Below are 19,936 nucleotides of genomic sequence, written 5' to 3'. Positions count from 1 at the left end.
CAGATATGTTTCTTCCATACCACTGTAGGCGATTTAACTGTTAAAAGTTGATAATCCGCCAGGTACCGTTAGCCCTCTCTTAAACCGCCAATTTTACCTGAGCATCAGTATCCGGCTTAATATGTACATTTTCTCTGATTGATTCCTTCCCCTGGCCTGGCGCCGGTTTATGCATATCAATCTTGAACCGTAATCCAGTGTTTGAACTTTTTTTACAGCTTGTCATCAAAAATGGCCAAACAGTTCTTCTCTTGCAATTGGGTTCCCTCTCGGGCTATGGAAGAGCAACTTACTGGGTATGTTTTGACTGGCGCTTTAGCAAAGCAAGAAACCATCCATTGGAGAGTCCCGGGTGCTGAAAATCCTCCTGAACCCCAAGATGGAGAAGTAGTTGTGTTTGTAGATCATCTGGACCGAGGGTTTAGCCCTCGCGGATCAAAAAATTTCTGGGATGTACTTGCCAGCTTCCAACTCCGCCCTCAAGATATTGGACCAAACTTTGTGTCCAACATTTGCAATTTCCAAGTGTTTTGTGAGGTTTATCTGCAAGAAGAACGACCGTTGAATTTTTCAGAGACTTCTTCCACTTGAACCGCCGTACTGAATTTACCAACGGCCCCAACAGTAAACTTCATGGGGTGTCAATTCAAAAAAGGAAAGAAGTCAATTTTCCTCGCGCCAAATATCACAGCCACCTGAAGGACTGGAATCAAACGTGGTTTTACTGGCGGAATACCGCTCCTGATAATGAAAATCCTTTGTCGGGTTATCGTGCTCATCGGCTCAGTAATGAACATCCATTGCCTCAACGGCTTACTGCCAGGGAACGATCGAAATATGCACCACAAATTTCTAAGATCCGGGCTTTTATGGCAAACAGTTTAACCGGTATTGACCTTGTCCATTGCTGGGTTTCGTGGAGTATCTTGCCCTTGAGCCAGCATCCCAGTTTAATGTGCGAGTACACAGGAGACTTGAAAGATCCTCAACGCCATATTGATATTCAGCTAACTGATGAAGAGATTAGTGAATATGTCAAAAAGATGTTGGATGAACCGATATCTGAGTGCAGCAAGACTGGGTTGCGTCCCTTTTATACCTCCAATAAACCGCGAGCTGTAAGAATTGTATCTTTTTGCTTTTAATTTGCCCCCATGTTGACATTTTCTGATGACCTTCTGTTTATCTTTGCAGAGCAATGGTCCGTTCTGGAAGAGGAAATCTCAAGACAAGCCGGCAAAACCACAAGACAAACCGGTGAGAGCGCCTTGTGTTAAGAGTAAGGCCTCAAAGAAGCCAACAAAGAAAAGAACCGCCGAGTCCCCTAATCCGGCCGAAGATGTTGATGACTCGGAATCAGAGGTAGAACTTGATTCCCTTGGTTCATTTTTCATGCACCTTATTGACAATGATCATTATTAGGATGATGCGGAAGCCAACCGCGCTAATCATGTAGAGGTAATTTCCCTTTCTTCCGATTCAGATCATGTGCCAGTACAAAAACTCCATCGCGCAGACCGGAAAGTAAAACGTTCACATCCTCTCGCTTATTTGGATCCGCACTTTTCTTTGAAGACACAACAACATGAAGCTCGTCGCACAACCCGGCATAGTGGCCAACAAGTTACCTCCTTCGGTTTACCGGACACCCCGGTTTGAAAACACCGTCCAGAGGTCTCTTATACTTCTAATACATCTTATCCCAAGGCGGGTTACTTCCGATACCCTCTTAATCCATCTGATTCAAATTATCAGGGTACCTCCAATTCATCCTCCGGTGAATCATCAGCCACACAGATGCCTCCCCTCAAGACTGTTCCTGGGTAAACATATTACACTTTAACCTTTTTTGCCTTGCACCGGTTAACTGTACTGACTTCTGCATCTGCTTTCTTCAGTGCCAAAGCCAGACTTAGCAAGAAAGCTAAGTTGAGTAAACTAACTGACGACGATCCGGCCACTAAACCGGAGAGGGCATCAGAGGTTGTTGCTCAAAATGCTGATATTGATCTTGATGACCCGGCGCCTCAGGGACATGATACTTTTGCTGATCCGCCAGAGACAAGTCCACCAAGCCCACGTGCTGATCTGCCAAGCCCAGCTGCCGATCCACCAAGCCCAGCAAAGGCCTCTGATAAACCGCCGAGCCCAAATAAGATAGCTGAAGGCACAACAGATGACGTTATGAATACTGGCTTTGGCCATACTACTCCTGGCAACCCTGTCGCTTTATCAAAGCACAGTGCCAAAGAAGAATTTGCTGCTGTGGACAAAGGCAAGTGGAAAACTGATTTGTCAAGCTATGGTCATCTCAATGCTCAAGACATCCATTCTGGATATTTGAACCGGCTATATACAAGTCATGACTACGAAGCCGGTTTGGTAAACCTGATGAAAGAGCGATATGAGGTAAATATTTATTCCTTTGCATAAGTCCTTTTCCCTTAGAATCTGCTTCAATCATTAACTCCAGTAGCCCCCAAGGGCCGGTTCATCAATATGAATGTGAACCGGGACTTGTACTAAGAGAACTTGATTTTGCTTGTGCAGCCCCTATAAACCGGTTTATGCCTTTAGGATAATACGGTTTATCAGAATTCCTTTCAGTCATGTTTATGAAGCATAATCCGATAACCTTGAATTGATTTGGGATGCATTAGCCCCCAAAGTGCCAAGTATATAACGTGTTGTATGCTTGGGACTTAAAATATCATGACAAAAAATCCAGCCGCATTAGCTCCCAAGTGCCAAGTGTATAACTTGTTATATGCTTGGGACTTTGAAAAATTATTGCCAACTTATTATCTGTCCTTGCAGGCTGACTTGACGAACAGAGATTCCCAAATCGCCGGTCCTCGGGAAAACATCAAGTCCCAGCAAGCAGAAACATCTAAGGCCAAAGAAGAATTGAAGGGCGCTTTAACAGCCATGGAGCAATTGAAGGACGGCTTCAAAAGCAAGCAAACATACTGGGAAACTGGAAAGGCCACTTTGATAAAGCGGGCGGAGGATGCTGAAGCGGCCCTTAAACCGGTGGCAGACGAGCTGACTGGATTAAAGCAGCAAATCAATGCTATGACCTCTGCCATCTTTGGTAAGTAGCCTTATCATGAATCATACCAAATCTTCCTTGGTATCTCTAGTTTAACAATAATATTCAAACCATTGCAGGTAGCCGTATTGCCCATCTTGGTTCAGATATGCGACAGAAGCTGAAAGCTGCCTATACTCTGATAGAGTAGTTGTATACCGGCACTCAATGGGTCATCTGCACAGCCTCGTACAATAAACCTCCTCCAAATTTAATCAAGGATACATTGGCCAAGCTCTCCATGACACCGGCCCATCTAGAAGAAATGAAGAGATCTGCTGCAAGGGCTAGCGCTTTATCTGCACTGACTCGGGCTAAGGCTTGGATAGCTGACCTCGATCCGGAGGATATTGGTAATGGTTATCCGAGTCAAAAAGAAGATGGGTCGGATTTTGACGAGGATGCCCTTAAAGTGTTGACAAAAGAAATGCACCCACTTGCCAGCAAACTGGCCGAAGAGACTGATCTGTCTTACCACCGGTCCATCTATGATGCAGACAACAGACGGATTGCTACATCGGTTTATGAATCCCAAAATCTAATCCCGCCAACTCGTAAGCATACTTATGCCCCTGATGTTGAATCATCAGATCTTATAAGTGATGAAGCTGTCTTTCGAGCTTTGTGTGGAATTGACTAGGCAACCATTGACTTACAGCCAGTGGATGGGGAGGCGGAGGTTGAACCGGCATAGGATGATCCGCAATCTTCACATCAAGCTGAAGCAGAACCATGACTTGGAAGCCGGTTTATCATCTTGTGCACGATCATTTGCTCGAAAAACAATTATCCTTTTGGGTGTTTGAAACGCCTTGTAATAGGCTAGCTTAAAACACTTGGTCTACTATGCCATCATGCATATCTTGAAACACTTATTCTGCAATGCCATCGTGCATAGTCACTTTCCCGAGGTTATCAATCTGTCATGATATGCAATGTCTTCTTACGATCTTTAACAGTGTTATGCAATCATGTTTTCTGCATATGACAAACTTAAAATTGCCCTGGCGGTTTACCACCGGACGGGTTATGATACCCAATATAAAGCCAGAATTTACAACCAAGGCTGTAAAATGAAATATGAAATAGATCATACCTGTGATGTTGAATCACATTGTTGGTTTATCAACTGTTTGTAGTAAGGGTAATAACCTAAATCTTGAGTGTTGATAACTCTCACCATGCAGTGCTGGTTTATAAGAAGCCGCGCCGGGTTATGATAAACACCGAGTGATCATCCTAGCGACTTGTAGTCAATGGTACACCGGGTTGTGAGAAACACCGATTTAAGATTGATTGTGTACTAACAACTGATAGTCGAAAGCCACGCCGGGTTAATGAACACCGGGTTATATTGATGACTTATAGTCAGGCTGGGTCAATAGACACCGGTTTATCTTAGAACCTTATAAAAGGAGAAAAAAACTTGGAAAAACAAAAGCAAATGAAAACTTGTAGTCGAGGCTTTTCAAGGGCTGCCAGGCCCAAATTCGAGGCTTTTCATGGCCTGCCAGGCCACTGAGTTAAACCATTTTACAAAGCCTTTTAAGATGGACCTCACATTAACCAATCATCATTTTGACTTTGACAAGTTCAGGGTCTGTATAAGATTGACTTGTCAAACGTTCGACGGGTCATACCAGGATTACCTGGACAGAGTGTTTTACTTGATGAAGGCAGGTTAACCCGGGGTTTTAGGTGAATACACCTGGCTTCCAAGCCTGGCTTGATAGCCTATTACAAGGGTCCTTTCAAACTCTTTGTTGCTATGCACAAAGAGCCCCCAAGTAACATTGTGAGCTGTGCTCAATGGGTACCTATGTTGAGCTGTGCGTGGCAACAGACTCTCTTTGGTCCCTTGGGTGTGAAGCTCCCAAGCTATGTTGTGGATTTATAAGCCAGTTAATGGAAAACTCCGCTTATAAGCATGAGCCCCCATGTAACCAAGAAGACATATAAGATGAAACAACAGAGGCCCCGCTTTAGCAAGGATGCCGGTTTATTTATTGATCATGATATGTACATTGTCAAAAATATATACATAGTAGGAGCCTGTGGCTCAGGTGTAGTAAGGCCTAAGATGAGCTATATTCCATGGCCGGCGAGTCTCCTCCTCTGACTTGCATGAGTCTTTGTGTTCTCGGACATTGATGAGGTAGTATGACCCATTGTTCAAATTCTTGCTGACCACAAAGGGTCCTTCCCAAGGTGGAGACAACTTGTGCATGTCAGTCTGATCTTGGATGAGCCGGAGCACTAAGTCGCCTTCTTGGAAAGTCCTGGTTTTAACCCGGCGGCTGTGGTAACGCCGCAGGTCTTGCTGATAAATCACCGAGCGAGCTGCCGCAATATCCCGTTGTTCATCTAACAGGTCCAATGCATCCTAGCGTGCTCTCTCATTATCCGCTTCAACATAAGCTGCCACTCGGGGCGAGTCATGGCGAATATCACTTGGGAGAACTGCTTCCGCTCCATAAACCATGAAGAAGGGTGTGTAACCCATAGATCTATTGGGGGTGGTATTAATACTCCATAAAACAGAAAGCAACTCCTCCACCCAACAACCCGGCGTCCGCTTCAAAGGGACCATAAGCCGGGGCTTGATACCCTTTAGGATTTCCTGATTAGCTCTCTCCGCTTGACCATTAGATTGGGGGTGGGCCACTGATGACACATCAAGCCGGATGTGCTCACGTTGACAGAACTCTTCCATAGCTCCTTTGGAGAGATTCGTGCCATTATCTGTTATAATGCTGTGTGGAAAACCAAAGCGGAAGATCACCTTTTTCATGAATTGAACCATCGTGGCCGCATCACCCTTGCTTACTGGCTTTGCCTCCACCCACTTGGTAAATTTATCAACCGCCATCAGAAGGTGGGTCTTCTTATCCTTGGACCTCTTAAAAGGCCCAACCATATACAGCCCCCAAGTTGCAAACGGCCAGGTAATTGGAATCATCCTCAACTCCTGAGCTGGAACATGAGCTTGACGTGCAAACTTCTGACACCCGTCACACTTCCGGACCAGATCCTCCGCATCAGCATGAGCTGTTAACCAGTAAAAACCGTGCCGGAAAGCCTTAGCCACCAAGGATTTGAACTGGCATGATGACCACAATCTCCTTCGTGGATTTCACGCAAGATCTCACAGCCTTCTTCAAGAGAAACACAACGCTGAAATGCCCCTGAGACACTGCCATGATGCAACTCGCCATTGACAATAGTCATGGACTTAGACCGCCGGATTATCTGCTTGGCTAAAACTTCATCCTCTGGTAACTCGCCCCGGTTCATGTACGCCAGGTACGGTAATGTCCAATTAGGGATAGCATGAAGAACTGCCACCAGTTGAGCTTCGGGGTCAGGAATGGCCAAATCCTCTTCCATCGGTATCTTGACTGACGGGTTATGCAAAACATCAAGAAAAACATTAGGCGGCACCGGTTTACGCTGGGATCCGAGCCAGCTAAGAGCGTCCGCCTCTTCATTCTTGCGCCAATCAATGTGCTCGACCTGGTAACCCTTAAAATGACCAGCAATGATATCCACCTCACGTTGATAAGCCGCCATAAGTGGATCCTTGGAATCCCATGTACTAGATACCTGCTGAGCCACTAAGTCAGAGTCGTCGAAGCAACGTACCCGGATTAAGTTCATCTCCTTAGCCACCCGAAGACCATGGAGCAAAGCCTCATACTTAGCTACATTGTTAGTACAGGGAAATATTAAGCGGAGAACATAACAAAATTTGTCACCTCGAGGGGAAGTAAGAACCACTCCAGCCCCCGAGCCCTCCAATTGTCTGGATCCATCGAAGTGAATAGTCCAGTATGTGTTATCCGGTTTATCCTCCGGTGCCTGCAACTTTGTCCAGTCATTGATGAAATCCACGAGTGCTTGGGACTTGATAGCCGTGCGAGGCATATATTTTAACCCGTGAGGCCCAAGCTCAATGGCCCACTTAGCAACCCGGCCAGTCGCCTCCTTGTTCTGAACGATGTCTCCCAATGGAGCGGAACTGACCACAGTGATGGGATGGCCTTGAAAGTATTGCTTAAGCTTCCGTCTTGCCATAAACACTCCATACACCAGTTTCTACCAATGGGGATATCTCTGCTTGGACTCGATAAGTACCTCACTGATATAATAAACCGGTCATTGAACCGGATATTCCTTACCAGCCTCCTTGCGCTCCACCATGATAGCCATGCTGACAGCTCGTGCATTAGCAGCCACGTATAACAGCAAAGGTTCCTTATCGATTGGGGCAGCAAGAACGGGCGGTTCGGCTAATTGCCTCTTCAAATCCTCAAACGCCGTATTAGCAGCATCACTCCAGACAAAGTTGTCTGTCTTCTTCATCATCTGATAAAGCGGGATCGGCTTCTCCCCCAACCGGCTGATAAACCGTCTTAGTGCTGCAATATGACCTGCCAGCCGTTGAACGTCATTGATACACGCCGGTTTAGCCAGGGACATAATAGCCTTGATCTTCTCCGGATTAGCTTCAATGCCCCTGTTAGACACCAGAAAACCCAAGAGCTTGCCAGCCGGTACACCAAAAACACACTTGGCCGGATTAAGCATCATCTTATAAACCCTCAGATTATCAAAAGTTTCCTGCAAGTCAGTTATGAGTGTCTCCGCTTTCTTGGATTTCACCACGATATCATCCACATAAGCATGAACATTGCGCCCAATCTGATTATGAAGGCAATTCTGCACACACCGCTGATAAGTCGCCTGAGCACTCTTGAGCCCAAAAGGCATAGATACATAACAGAAGGCTCCAAAAGGAGTTATCAAAGATGTCTTCTCCTGGTCCTTAACTGCCTTTTTGATATGATGGTAACCCGAATAAGCATCCAGAAAACTCAAACGCTCACAACCCACCATAGCATCAATGATTTGATCAATGCGAGGGAGGGCAAAGGGATCAGCTGGGCAAGCTTTGTTCAAATCCGTGTAGTCCACACACATACGCCAAGTGTCGTTCTTCTTAAGTACCAGCACCAGGTTAGCCAACCACTCAGGGTGAAACACCTCCACAATAAACCCTGCTGCCAATAGCCGGGCTACCTCTTCACCAATGGCCTTGCGCCTCTCTTCATTAAAGCAGTGAAGAAACTGTTTGACCGGCTTGAACTTCGGATCAATATTAAGAGTGTGCTCAGCGAGTTCCCTCGGTACACCTGGCATGTCAGAAGGTTTCCATGCAAAGATGTCCCGGTTCTCGTGGATGAACTCGATGAGCGCGCTTTCCTATTTCAGATCCAAGTTAACGCTGATGCTGAACTGCTTGGATGAATCGCCAGGAACAAAATCAACCAAGTTAGTCTCATCAGCTGATTTAAACTTCAAAGCCGGATCATGCTCCGTATTGGGCTTCTTAGAGAAGTCATATCTGCCGGATCAACATTTTCCTTATAGAACTTCAACTCCTCCGTCGTGCAAACCGACTCAGCATAAGCCGCATCACCTTCCTCGCACTCTAGAGCAATCTTGCAGCTACCATGAACCGTGATGGTCCCGTTATGACCCGGCATCTTGAGCTGCAGATAAACATAACACGACCTTGCCATGAACTTAGCATAAACCGGCCGTCCAAACAAGGCATGGTATAGACTTCTGATTTTGACCACTTCAAAGGTCAATGTCTTGGACCTTGAATCATGATCATCTCCAAAAACCACCTCTAGAGCTATCTTACCGACCAGGTAAGCCGATTTACCAGGTACCACACCGTGCAAAACGGTGTTCGACGGTTTAAGATTTTTATCTATTAACCCCATACGCCAGAAGGTTTCATAATACAAGATGTTGATATTGCTCCCTCCATCCATGAGCACTTTGGTGAACTTATAACCTCCAACCTGCGGTGCAACCACCAACGCTAGATGACCAGGATTATCAACCCGGGGCGGATGATCCTCCCGACTCCACACAATAGGCTATTCAGACCAGCGCAGATAACAGGGCACAGTCGGTTCAACGGAGTTCACTGCCCTCTTATGGAGTTTCTGATCGCGCTTGCACAGACTAGTAGTGAAGACATGATATTGTCCACCATTTAACTGCTTCAGGTTGCTCTGATAACCCGACTGCTGATGTTGCTGATTCCCTTGCTGATTATAACCACCTTGGTTGCCCTGATTGCCTTGATTGCCCTGTCCACCTTGGTTACCCTGAAAACCTGAACTGGAGTTACCTCCACCATAACCCGGTCCGTGAAACCCGGGTCCTGAACCGCCGGACGGTCCATGATCATACCAGAAGAGATCTGAATTTTTGAACTCTTGCATAATGAAGAAATCCTTCCATAAATGCGTAGCCGGTTTATCTTGCGTCCCGTGCTTTGGGCAAGGCTGGTTCAACAGACGCTCCAGATTCATCCCTGATCCTCTGCCCCGCGGGGGCGGTTTACCCTTACGGCGCTGATTATTGCCTTGCACATTGGTGTTAGCCACAAAGCCAGAATTATTATCCGCCTTGCGCTTATCGTTATTCCCATGGCCCGCCTGGTTATGCTGCTTCCCTTTCGCGTCGACGTTCTTTTTTCCCTTCTCCGGCTCCTCGTCGTCAGACTCGGGGTCCTTGGAATTATCAGAATTGGCATACTTAACCAAAGCTGCCATAAGCGTTCCCATGTCATTGCAGTGAAGCTTGAGCCGTCCCAACTTCAACTTCAACGGTTTAAACCGGCAATTGCCCTCCAATGTTATGATTGCCGAATCAACATTGATGCGGTCCGACAAATGCAAAATTACTGAAACCCGGCGCACCCAATGAGTTGTTGATTCTCCTTCTCCTTTTATGCAGGCGGCCAGATCCACAATTGACATGGGCTGCTTGCACGTATCTTTGAAGTTTGCTATAAACCGGGCCTTCAACTAGTCCCATGAACCGATCGAATTAACCGGCAGACTTTTTAACCAAGTGCGGGCCGTTCCGTCCAACATCATGGTGAAGTATTTTGCACACGCCGCTTCATCCACATCCAGCATTTCCATTGCCATCTCATAACTCTCAACCCCTGCCTCGGGGGGTAAATTGGTGGTGTAATTAGGCACTTTACGCGAACCCTTGAAATCCTTGGGTAGTCGTACATTACGCAGAGCTGGGGTGAGACACAGTACCCCCAAGAGCTGAAAGCCAATCCATGTTCAACTGATGTCGTCGGTTCAACCGGAGCGGGTTGATGATTCACGTACTGTGCTGCCAACTGCGCTGCTAACTCTGCCTCCCGCCGTGCTCTACCATTGTTTACCACATCCTGAGCATTCATACCACCGCGCACCAGATCAGGCCCTCGAGGGGCGTCACAGTGCCGTGCACTGCTTGACACAGCCGGTTCATCAATGTGTCTGCTATAACTTTTGCTCGGACGAGGGGTTGAATGTATTCTGTCTCGGCTATATGAATAAGCCTGCTGCTGCACCATAGCAGTCTGAAGAAGATCCCTGGCCCGTCGCGTTTCAACCGCCGCTGATTCGCCCTCCATCGGAATAGCTGCCAAACGAGACGCCGCAACAATCATGTTATCCAAAGGGCTAGAGAAGTGACCCGGCGGCATTGGTACGTATTGCGGAGGGTTATCTGTCCGTCGAGGCGGGTCCATCACCCGTGGTTGACCCAGTGCTCCTGTCCCAGGTACCTCGGTATGGTCCACTGCTGCCAGATCACTTGGTCCAGCTCCCGGTGTGTTGAAGAGATTTATTCCTTCGTAAACCGGCGGCAGACGAGATCAGTGCCTCCTCCTTAGTACTTTGTTTGATGCGTTCTGGTCCAGCATGAGCCGGTAATTTTGTGCCTGGATCTGCTGTGACTGGGCATCTAAAGCGTCCCGTTCTTCAGCCATCCTAGTTTCCTCAGCCGCCAAGTCTTCCTTGGCCTGAGCTATCTGATCCCGCAGCTTTGTAACCTCCGCGTTATGCTGATCCTGAGTCTCCGAGGTAACTGCTGTGGTCAACAACGTCGTCTAGGTGTCCAATAAACCAGACAGAACTTGAGTCGGTCGGCACGCAGGGCCTCCTACACCGGCTGCCAATCCGGAAATCATTGCCGCTGCAGATGAATATTGCAATGTGGGTTGCGTACCGGCCATGAAGATTGCAACCCGGTTTGGCGGTTCAAAGGGGTCCGGAATACTGTCGCCATCGGAATAGCCCCCGATCCGGCCGTCTTGCAACTGGTACAGCGACTCGGTTTCGCCAGTGGATGACTCGCTATCTGAGTAGACGGCCGTCTCACCGTCGGACACCGGTTCAGATTCCGCACCATGAATAAATCCTACGAACACACGCTTCATGGCAGGCTGAACCCGGGCAGGACTCGCACGCTGAGCCATCTCGACGAGGTGGGTGGAGATGTCCGGCTCAGGGCCCGGTTCGCCGATCTTGCCGATGAAAACGTGAATTCCACCAAAGGGGACCCGGTACCTGTACTCAATTGAGACGGTCTCGGGTCCCTAGCCTGCGTCGTTGATGTAGAGCTTGCCGCGACGAATCTTGGTCATCCGGCCAACCGCGTATCCCTTGAGTCCTTCAAAGTTGCCCTTTAAGAACCTGAAACCATCGTGCGATAGCCCCACGGTGGGCGCCAACTGTCGTGGAATTAACACATCAGATGTCCTAGTGAGAGGACTTAGTCGTGGAGCCATCGCAACGAGATTAGCAAAAAGGGGTTAAACCGGACAAAGGACACGGGGAGTTTATACTGGTTCAGCCCCTTACGGTGAAGGTAAAAGCCTACGATCCAGTTGTGGTGGAATTGATGGGGTCTCGATGAGCAGGGAGCGAATCCGCTTTACCTATCTCTCGAGTTGTTGTTTCTTGTCCTTGAACCGCCGCCGGGTCGTCCCTTTATATACACAGGTTGACGCCCGGCGGTTTACAGAATACTGAGGCCGGCTCATACACGTGTCCCGCTCGGTTTCTACCTTTCCCTAACTTACAACACAAGTTACACATCTCATGGCGGTTTATGTCTATGGGCTCTAAACCGCCTTTGGGCTCTGGGCCTCTAAGCTTCAATAGTAAAACGCAATACTCCTTGTCTTCATGGGCTTCAATATGGATGAGCATAAGTCGGCCCCTCCTGGGCGGTTTATACTCAGTAGTTATATCCCCAACACATAGTGAAATAAGAACACGAATAGATCTGACGAGAAAACGGCAAACGAAAAAGAGGGCGAATAAAATGGCATTTTTTGTGAAGTGGGGGAGATGAAAACGAGAGGCAAATGGCAAATAATGTAAATTGCGAGGAGATGAGATTTGTGATTAGGAACCTGGTTAATGTTGAATATCCTCCCCGACAACGGCGCCAGAAATTCCTTTTGATGTCTGCTAGAACTACATCGGTATTTCCCGAAAGAGGAAGGGATGATGTAGTATAGCGACGTTAGGTATTTCCCTCAGTGATGAGACCAAGGTTATCGAACCAGTAGGAGAACCTCCTCACACCACGTAAACAGCACCTCCACACAAAAAACAAATACTTGCAACCCAACGTGTTAAAGGGATCATCAATCCTTTCGTGTACGATGCCTCAAGATAGGCAAATAACATGGGGTAAAGTGGTAGATAGGATAAATAGATCGCGGAACAAATAAATTGCAGCAAGGTATTTTTGTATTTTTTTTGGTTTAATAGATCTGAAAATAAATGCAAGGGAAAATAGATCGCAAAGGCAAATAAGATGAAAAGAGACCCGGGGGCCGTAGGTTTCACTAGTGGCTTCTCTCGAGAAAAATAGCAAATGGTGGGAAAACAATTGTTGTTGGGCAATTGATAGAACTTCAAATAATCATGACGATATCCAGGCAATGATCATTATATAGGCATCACGTCCAAGATTAGTAGACCGGCTCTTGCCTGCATCTACTACTATTACTCCACACATCGACCTATATCCAGCATGCATCTAGTGTATTAAGTTCATGGGAAAATGGAGTAATGCAATAAGAGCGATGACATGATGTAGATGATATCCGTTTATCTATTGCGGAGATATAGATCTCATCTTGTTATCCTCAGTAGCAATGATACACACGTGTCGGTTCCCCTTCTGTCACCGGGATCAAGCACCGTAAGATCAAACCCACTACAAAGCACCTCTTCCCATTGCAAGATAAATAGATCAAGTTGTCCAAATAAAACCCAAATATCGAAGAAGAAATACGAGGCTATAAGCAATCATGCATATAAGAGATCAAGAAGAGTCAAATAACTTTCATGGATAAAAACATAGATCTGATCATAAACTCAAAGTTCATCGAATCCTAACAAACACACCGCAAAAAGACTTACATCATATGGATCTCCAAGAGACCATTGTATTGATAATCAAGAGAGAGAGAGAGAGAGAGAGAGAGAGAGAGAGAGAGAGAGGAAGCCATCTAGATACTAACTACAGACCCCGAAGGTCTACAAAGAACTACTCACGCATCATCGGAGAGGCACCAATGGAAGTGGTGAACCCCTCCATGATGGTGTCTAGATTGGATCTGGTGGTTCTAGACTCTACGGCTGCTGGAATTGATTTTCGTCGACTCCCCTAGGGTTTTTGGAATATTGGGGTATTTATAGAGCAAATAGGCGGTTCAAGGGGCACCCGAGGTGGGCACAACCCACCAGGGCGTGCCTGGGCCTCCTGGTGCGCCCTGGTGGGCACTGCTCCCTTAGAGCCACCCCCAGATGCTTCCTTGGCCCACTGGATGTCTTCTGGCCCAAAACAATCCTCCAGGAGATTCGTTGCGTTTGGACTCCGTTTGATATTGATTTCCTGCGATGTAAAAAACATTATATGCCAAAAAGCATTACATGTAAAGAACAACAACTGGCACTGGGCACTATGTTAATAGGTTAGTACTAAAAATAATATAAAATGACTATAAAATGATTGTAAAACATCCAAGAATGATAACATAACAACATGGAACAATAAAAAATTATAGATACGTGGGAGACTTATCAATACACTATCTTGGAAATCTTTTGTGATTGTAAGCACCCATCAAAATATTATATGCCAAAATTGTTGACGTTGGACAAGGAAGACAACATATGATTTATGTTTGTTCATATTCACATAGAAGCTATATTGTCATATATCCTTCAACATGTGGTGTTTGCCCCCATCTTTGCTAGCCAAAAATTCCACACCAAGTAGAGATACTACTTGTGCATCCAAAACCCTTAAACCCAAATCTTGTTTTGTGAGTCCATATCTACCTATGGATTGAGTGAGATCCTTCAAGTAAGTTGTCATCGGTGCAAAAAGGCAATAAAAATTGCTTCTAAAAGTGTTAGATCATTTAGTGTAAGAGAAAATTAAGCATTGTATGAACTTGTGATGGCAAACAATAAAAGTGACAGACTGCATAATAAAGGTTGCCATCATAAGGGGCAATATAACGTGACGTTCTCTTGCACTAAGGGGTTGAGCACACAAACAAAAAGCGCATGGCAACCTCTGCTTCCCTCTGCGAAGGGCCTATCTTTTACTTTTATGTATTTACTTTCGTGCAAGAGTTAGAGTTTTTCTCTCTATTCCTTTTTATTTTCTCCTTTGGCAAGCATGATGTGGTGAGGAAATATCTAGGCACATATATCCAGTTGAATATGGATAGCATGAGTTATTATTGTTGACATCACCCTTGAGGTGAATATGTTGGGAGGCGAAACTATAAGCCCTATCTTTCTATCTGTCCGGTTGAAACGTTTTGCTCCTGTGTACGCGGTGAGTGTTAGCAATCATACAAGACTATATGATGGTTGAGTATGTGGACTTGCCTAAAGGCTCCAATACGTGACCCTTCCTGAAAAAGATGATGAATTGTAGTTGCAAAGTTGATTGAGAACATAGTTTGTTGGTTTCCAATAGAGTTTATGCTTTATACTTCGATGTTGTGATGAATTGTTACTTGTTCATGAGAAGTCTAAGATAAAAGTTCTATGTTAAAGTTTGTTGCTATTATGATAAGTTACAAGATGCTGCTATGTTTGTATTTTTTATCGATACCTCTCTCTCTAAGCATGTAGACATGTTTTTCGATTTCGGTTTTCGCTTGAGGACAAGCGAGGTCTAAGCTTGGGGGAGTTGATATGTCCATTTTGCATCATGTTTACCTACTGTTATTTATGTTGTTTTATTGCATAATAATGCCTTTTGGAGTAATTCTAATGTTTTTCTCTCATAATATACAAGGTACACACAAAAGGGGAGAATTCTGGCAGTTGGAAATCTCGACCTGAAAAAGCTACGTCAGGCTACCTATTCTGCACAACTCCAAATGAGTTGAAACTTCACGAAGATTTTTTATGGAATAAATAAGAATTTTTGGAGTCAATAAGTACCAGAGGGGGCCCACCAGGTGGGCACAACCCACCTGGGCGTGCCAGGGAGCCCCGGCACGTCCTAATGGGTTATGCTCACCTCGGCCCACCTCCGGTGCCCCTCTTTTGGTACATAAGTGATTTTGACCTAGAAAAAAATGAGGAGAGGACTTTCGGGAAAAGTGCCACTGTCTCGAGGTGGAACCTGGGTAGGAGCACTTTTGCCGTCCGATGGAGCGATTCCGTCGGGGGAACTGCCCTCCCGAAGGGGGAAATCATCGTCATCATCATCACCAACAACTCTCCCATCTTGGGGAGGGCTATCTTCATCAACAACTTCAACAACACCATCTCCTCTCAAACCCCAGTTCATCTCTTGTTTTCAATCTTTGTACCAGAACGATAGATTGGTGCTTGTGGGTGACTAGTAGTGTTGATTACATATTGTAGTTGATTACTATATGGTTTATTTGGTGGAATATTATATGTTCAGATCCATTATGCTATTTAATACCTCTCTGATCTTGAGCATGATTATCATTTGTGAGTTGTTACTTTTGTTCTTGAGGTCATGGGAGAAATCATGTTGCAAGTAATCATGTGAACTTGATATGTGTTCGATATTTTGATGATATGTATGTTGTGATTCCCTTAGTGGTGTCATGTGAATGTCGACTACATGACACTTCACCATATTTGGGCGTAAGGGAATGCATTGTGGAGTAGTTATTAGATGATGGGTTGCGAGAGTGACAGAAGGTTAAACCCTAATTTATGCGCTATTCTGTAAGGAACTGATTGGATCAAGAAGTTTAATTCTATGGTTAGAATTTATTCTTAATAATTTCTCGCAGTTGCGGATGCTTGCGAGGGGGTTAATCATAAGTAGGAGGTTTGTTCAAGTAAGAACAGCACCTAAGCACCGGTCCACCCACATACCAAATTATCAAAGTAACGAACACGAGTTGAGCCAACATGATGAAAGTGACTAGATGGAATTCCCGTGTACTCTCAAGAACACTTTGCTTATCATAAGAGACCGTTTTGGCCTGTCATTTGACTCAAAAGGATTGGGCTACCTTGCTGCACTTTTGTTTCTATTACTGTTACTTGCTCGTTACAAATTATCTTGCTATCAAACTACTCTGTTACTTACAATTTCAGCACTTGCAGACATTACCTTGCTGAAAACCACTTGTCATTTCCTTCTGCTCCTCGTTGGGTTCGACACTCTTACTTATCGAGAAGGGCTACAATTGATCCCATATACTTGTGGGTCATCAGATGTCTAATCTGAAGTCAAAGGGAGGATTGGAGTTTCACAACCTTAAGCTATTTAATGATGCCATGTTGGCTAAACAAGCATGGAGGTTGTTGGAAAACCCAGGGAGTCTATGTGCTAGGGTTTTGAAGGGTCGGTACTATCCAGAAGGAAATTTCTTACAAGCTGGATGTCCGGCTAATTCTTCTAGAACATGGCGTGCGATTCTGCAAGGAAGAGAGTGTAACGCCCCGGATTCGATGCGCCAGGTGTCTTCCAGTTATTCGCCATCGTTGCCATTTCATTTGCTTGCGTGTTGCATTTTGCCATGTCATCATCCATATTTCATCTGCATGTTTTTCAAAACTTGCATCCGGTCTTTTTCCCCGTTGTCCGTTTCGCGATCCGACACTCTCGCCGTGCCCTGTCGCCCCCTCTCAGACCTTGTTTCGTGAGCGGGATAAGAACATTCTCGGAATGGGCCGAGATTTGTTGAGTGTCCTTGTTATAGCACCGACAGACCGCCCGTCAAATTTCGTTCCATTTGGAGGTCGTTTGATGCCCCAACGGTTAACCGCGTAGCCCGAAACCCCTCTCTCTTTGCAGCCCAGCACCCCTTCACCACAGCCCATGAGCCCATCCAAACCCCCTCCATGCTCTTGGTCGTTGGATCACCGGCGTCCGCCCGACCCGCGCCGGCCTCACATCCGGTCGGTATGGGACCACGGCGACCGGATCCGGCGGCCCCGCTCCTCGTCGGACGGCCGCCGCCACCACCCAGTGCCTCCTCCGCGGATCCGCGCCCGGATCCGCCTCCACCACGGCCTGATCCAGAACCCGCTCTGTGACCCGACCCGTTTTGCGCCCGATCCGCTCAGCGAGGTAGTTTTTTCCTCAAGTTCCCAGGATTCTATCATTATGTGCCCATGTTCATCATGCCATAACTTCATGTGTGCTGCTCCGTTTCATGCATATAATATATCAAAATGTTCATCATGAGATTCTCTTTATTTTGTTCCACTGTGCCATGCTTTTTTGAGTTCATCTTGATGCCATTATCATTGTTGCAAGAGTGCTATATGATGTTAACCTGCTGAAACGGTTAGAACTTGCTGTTTTGTCTTTTTCATTGCATTTTGCGTGTGCATCCTATGAGCTTGATGTCTACATGAGTTTTGCGCTACATCATACCATCTTAAAGTGGTGCCATCCATGTATTTTTGTGAATCTTGTAGTGAGTACATCAAGCTCGTGAAGTAGGGTACTTGTTGTTTCTGTTTTGCTAGACTGAAACTGTTATATCATGATGCTATGTAAACCTGCCGCTACAAGTCATTATATGCATAATCTGGAGATGTTCACTAAGGATGTTTTGTTATACATGTCATTCTGTATCCACACATGCCCCTGGTTGCATTTATAGCTTGCTGTAGGTTGTTCATATCATGCTCCAAAGTTGCTAAATAATGTTCCTGCCAGCCTGTTAACATTAAGTTCAGTTTTGCCATGTGTTTTTCTAGTGATCCACACATCCTATGACCATGCTATTGCCATGTTTAGCTTCATAATTATGTCATATTAATGTTGGTTGCCTTGTCATGTCATGTATTTCTCTGTGGTGAGTTGTACAAGCTCACCAACATGCCTACTTATCGTTGTTCCTGTCATGTACTGTTATTCTGAATCTATCATATCATTTGCCATGTTTGCATGGATCCTACTATCTTTTCTGTTGATCTTTGGAATTAGTTCAGTAAGGGAGTTTTATTCTTTGTCTTTAGTATTAGCATTAAATGTCTTTGTTTGACATGTTATGTTCCTATAGCATGTTGTTTGATAGCTCTAAACATTGCAACCTGATATTATTTCTGCCATGTCCAGTGATTTCTGCCAAGTCTGTGAACTGTTATTATTTGCTATCTTGCCATGTCCTTTTGAGCATGTTATAGTATTTTCTGGAGATAGCTTAGTGTTCATGTTTTGTCATGTTTTACCTGTACATCATGTCCATGTCTTTTGTTTTCATGATGAGGTGTTGTAGCATATTGTTTTGATGCTTGCTAGATGCCTAGTTGCTGTTTTGGACAGCTTGTCCTTTAAAACTTGTTTCATGTGTATGTGTTGAACCGTTGCTCCGTTTTGAGTGTGCTCTATATGAAACTTGCTTAAAATTGCATGTAGTTTCATATTATCATGTTGCATCCTTCTTTTGAGGTGTTTTCTTGATGTTTGGATGCATTTAGCATCAATGCCATGTTTAACTTGTTTTGCTCATATCTTCTAGGCCGTAGCTCCGAATTAAATGAACTTTATATGTAACTTGACTAGAATTTCGTGTAGATCATCTTGGTGCACCTTAACTTGCTCTTTAACAACTTGAACATAAGGTTTATTTAGATCTGGAGCAATTTTGAAATTTGCATATGAGGACTTACCAGATTAGTTATATGTTGTTTCCGGCCTCATTGAAACTTGCTTTGTTGTGTTGATCTTGTATGCATCATCTCTTGCCATGAGTAGCCTCATATAGACTTTGTAATGCATCATGTTTGGTTGTGCATCGTGTCATGTCTATGTGTTGTGTGTTTACCATGTTGTTTGCTTCTTTCCGGTTGTGCTTCTTCTCGATAGTTCCTGTTTCGTTGCGATCATGAGGATCCGTGCGTCTACGCTTGGTTCGTCTTCGCCAGTTCATCTTCTTCATGGACTCGTTCTTCTTCCTAGCGGGATTTCGGGCAAGATGACCGTCACCTTGGATCTCATTACTATCATTGCTATACTAGTTGCTTCGTTCTATCGCTATGCTGCGCTACCTATCACTTGCTCTTCAGGCCTCCCAAATTGCCATGTCAGCCTCTAACCTTTTTCACCCTTCCTAGCAAACTGTTGCTTGGCCTCTTATAGCGTTGTTAGTTGCAGGTGAAGTTGAAGATTGCTCCATGGTGGACAGGATTATGTTGGGATATCACAATATCTCTTATTTAATTAATGCATCTATATACTTGGTAAAGGATGGAAGGCTCGGTCTTATGCCTGGTGTTTCGTTCCACTCTTGCCGCCCTAGTTTCCATCATACCGGTGTTATATTCCTTGACTTTGCATTCCTTACGTGGTTGGGTGATTTATGGGCCCCCCTTGACAGTTCACTTTGAATAAAACTCTTCCAGCAAGGTCCAACCTTGGTTTTAACATTTGCCTCACCTAGCCTTTTTTCCCTTGGGAGTCATGCTCCCGAGGATCATCTTA

The sequence above is a fragment of the Triticum dicoccoides genome, chromosome 4B, assembly GCF_002162155.2.
Source record: "Triticum dicoccoides isolate Atlit2015 ecotype Zavitan chromosome 4B, WEW_v2.0, whole genome shotgun sequence".
Classification (NCBI taxonomy): Eukaryota; Viridiplantae; Streptophyta; class Magnoliopsida; order Poales; family Poaceae; genus Triticum; species Triticum dicoccoides.
Note: the sequence above shows the minus strand (reverse complement) of the source record.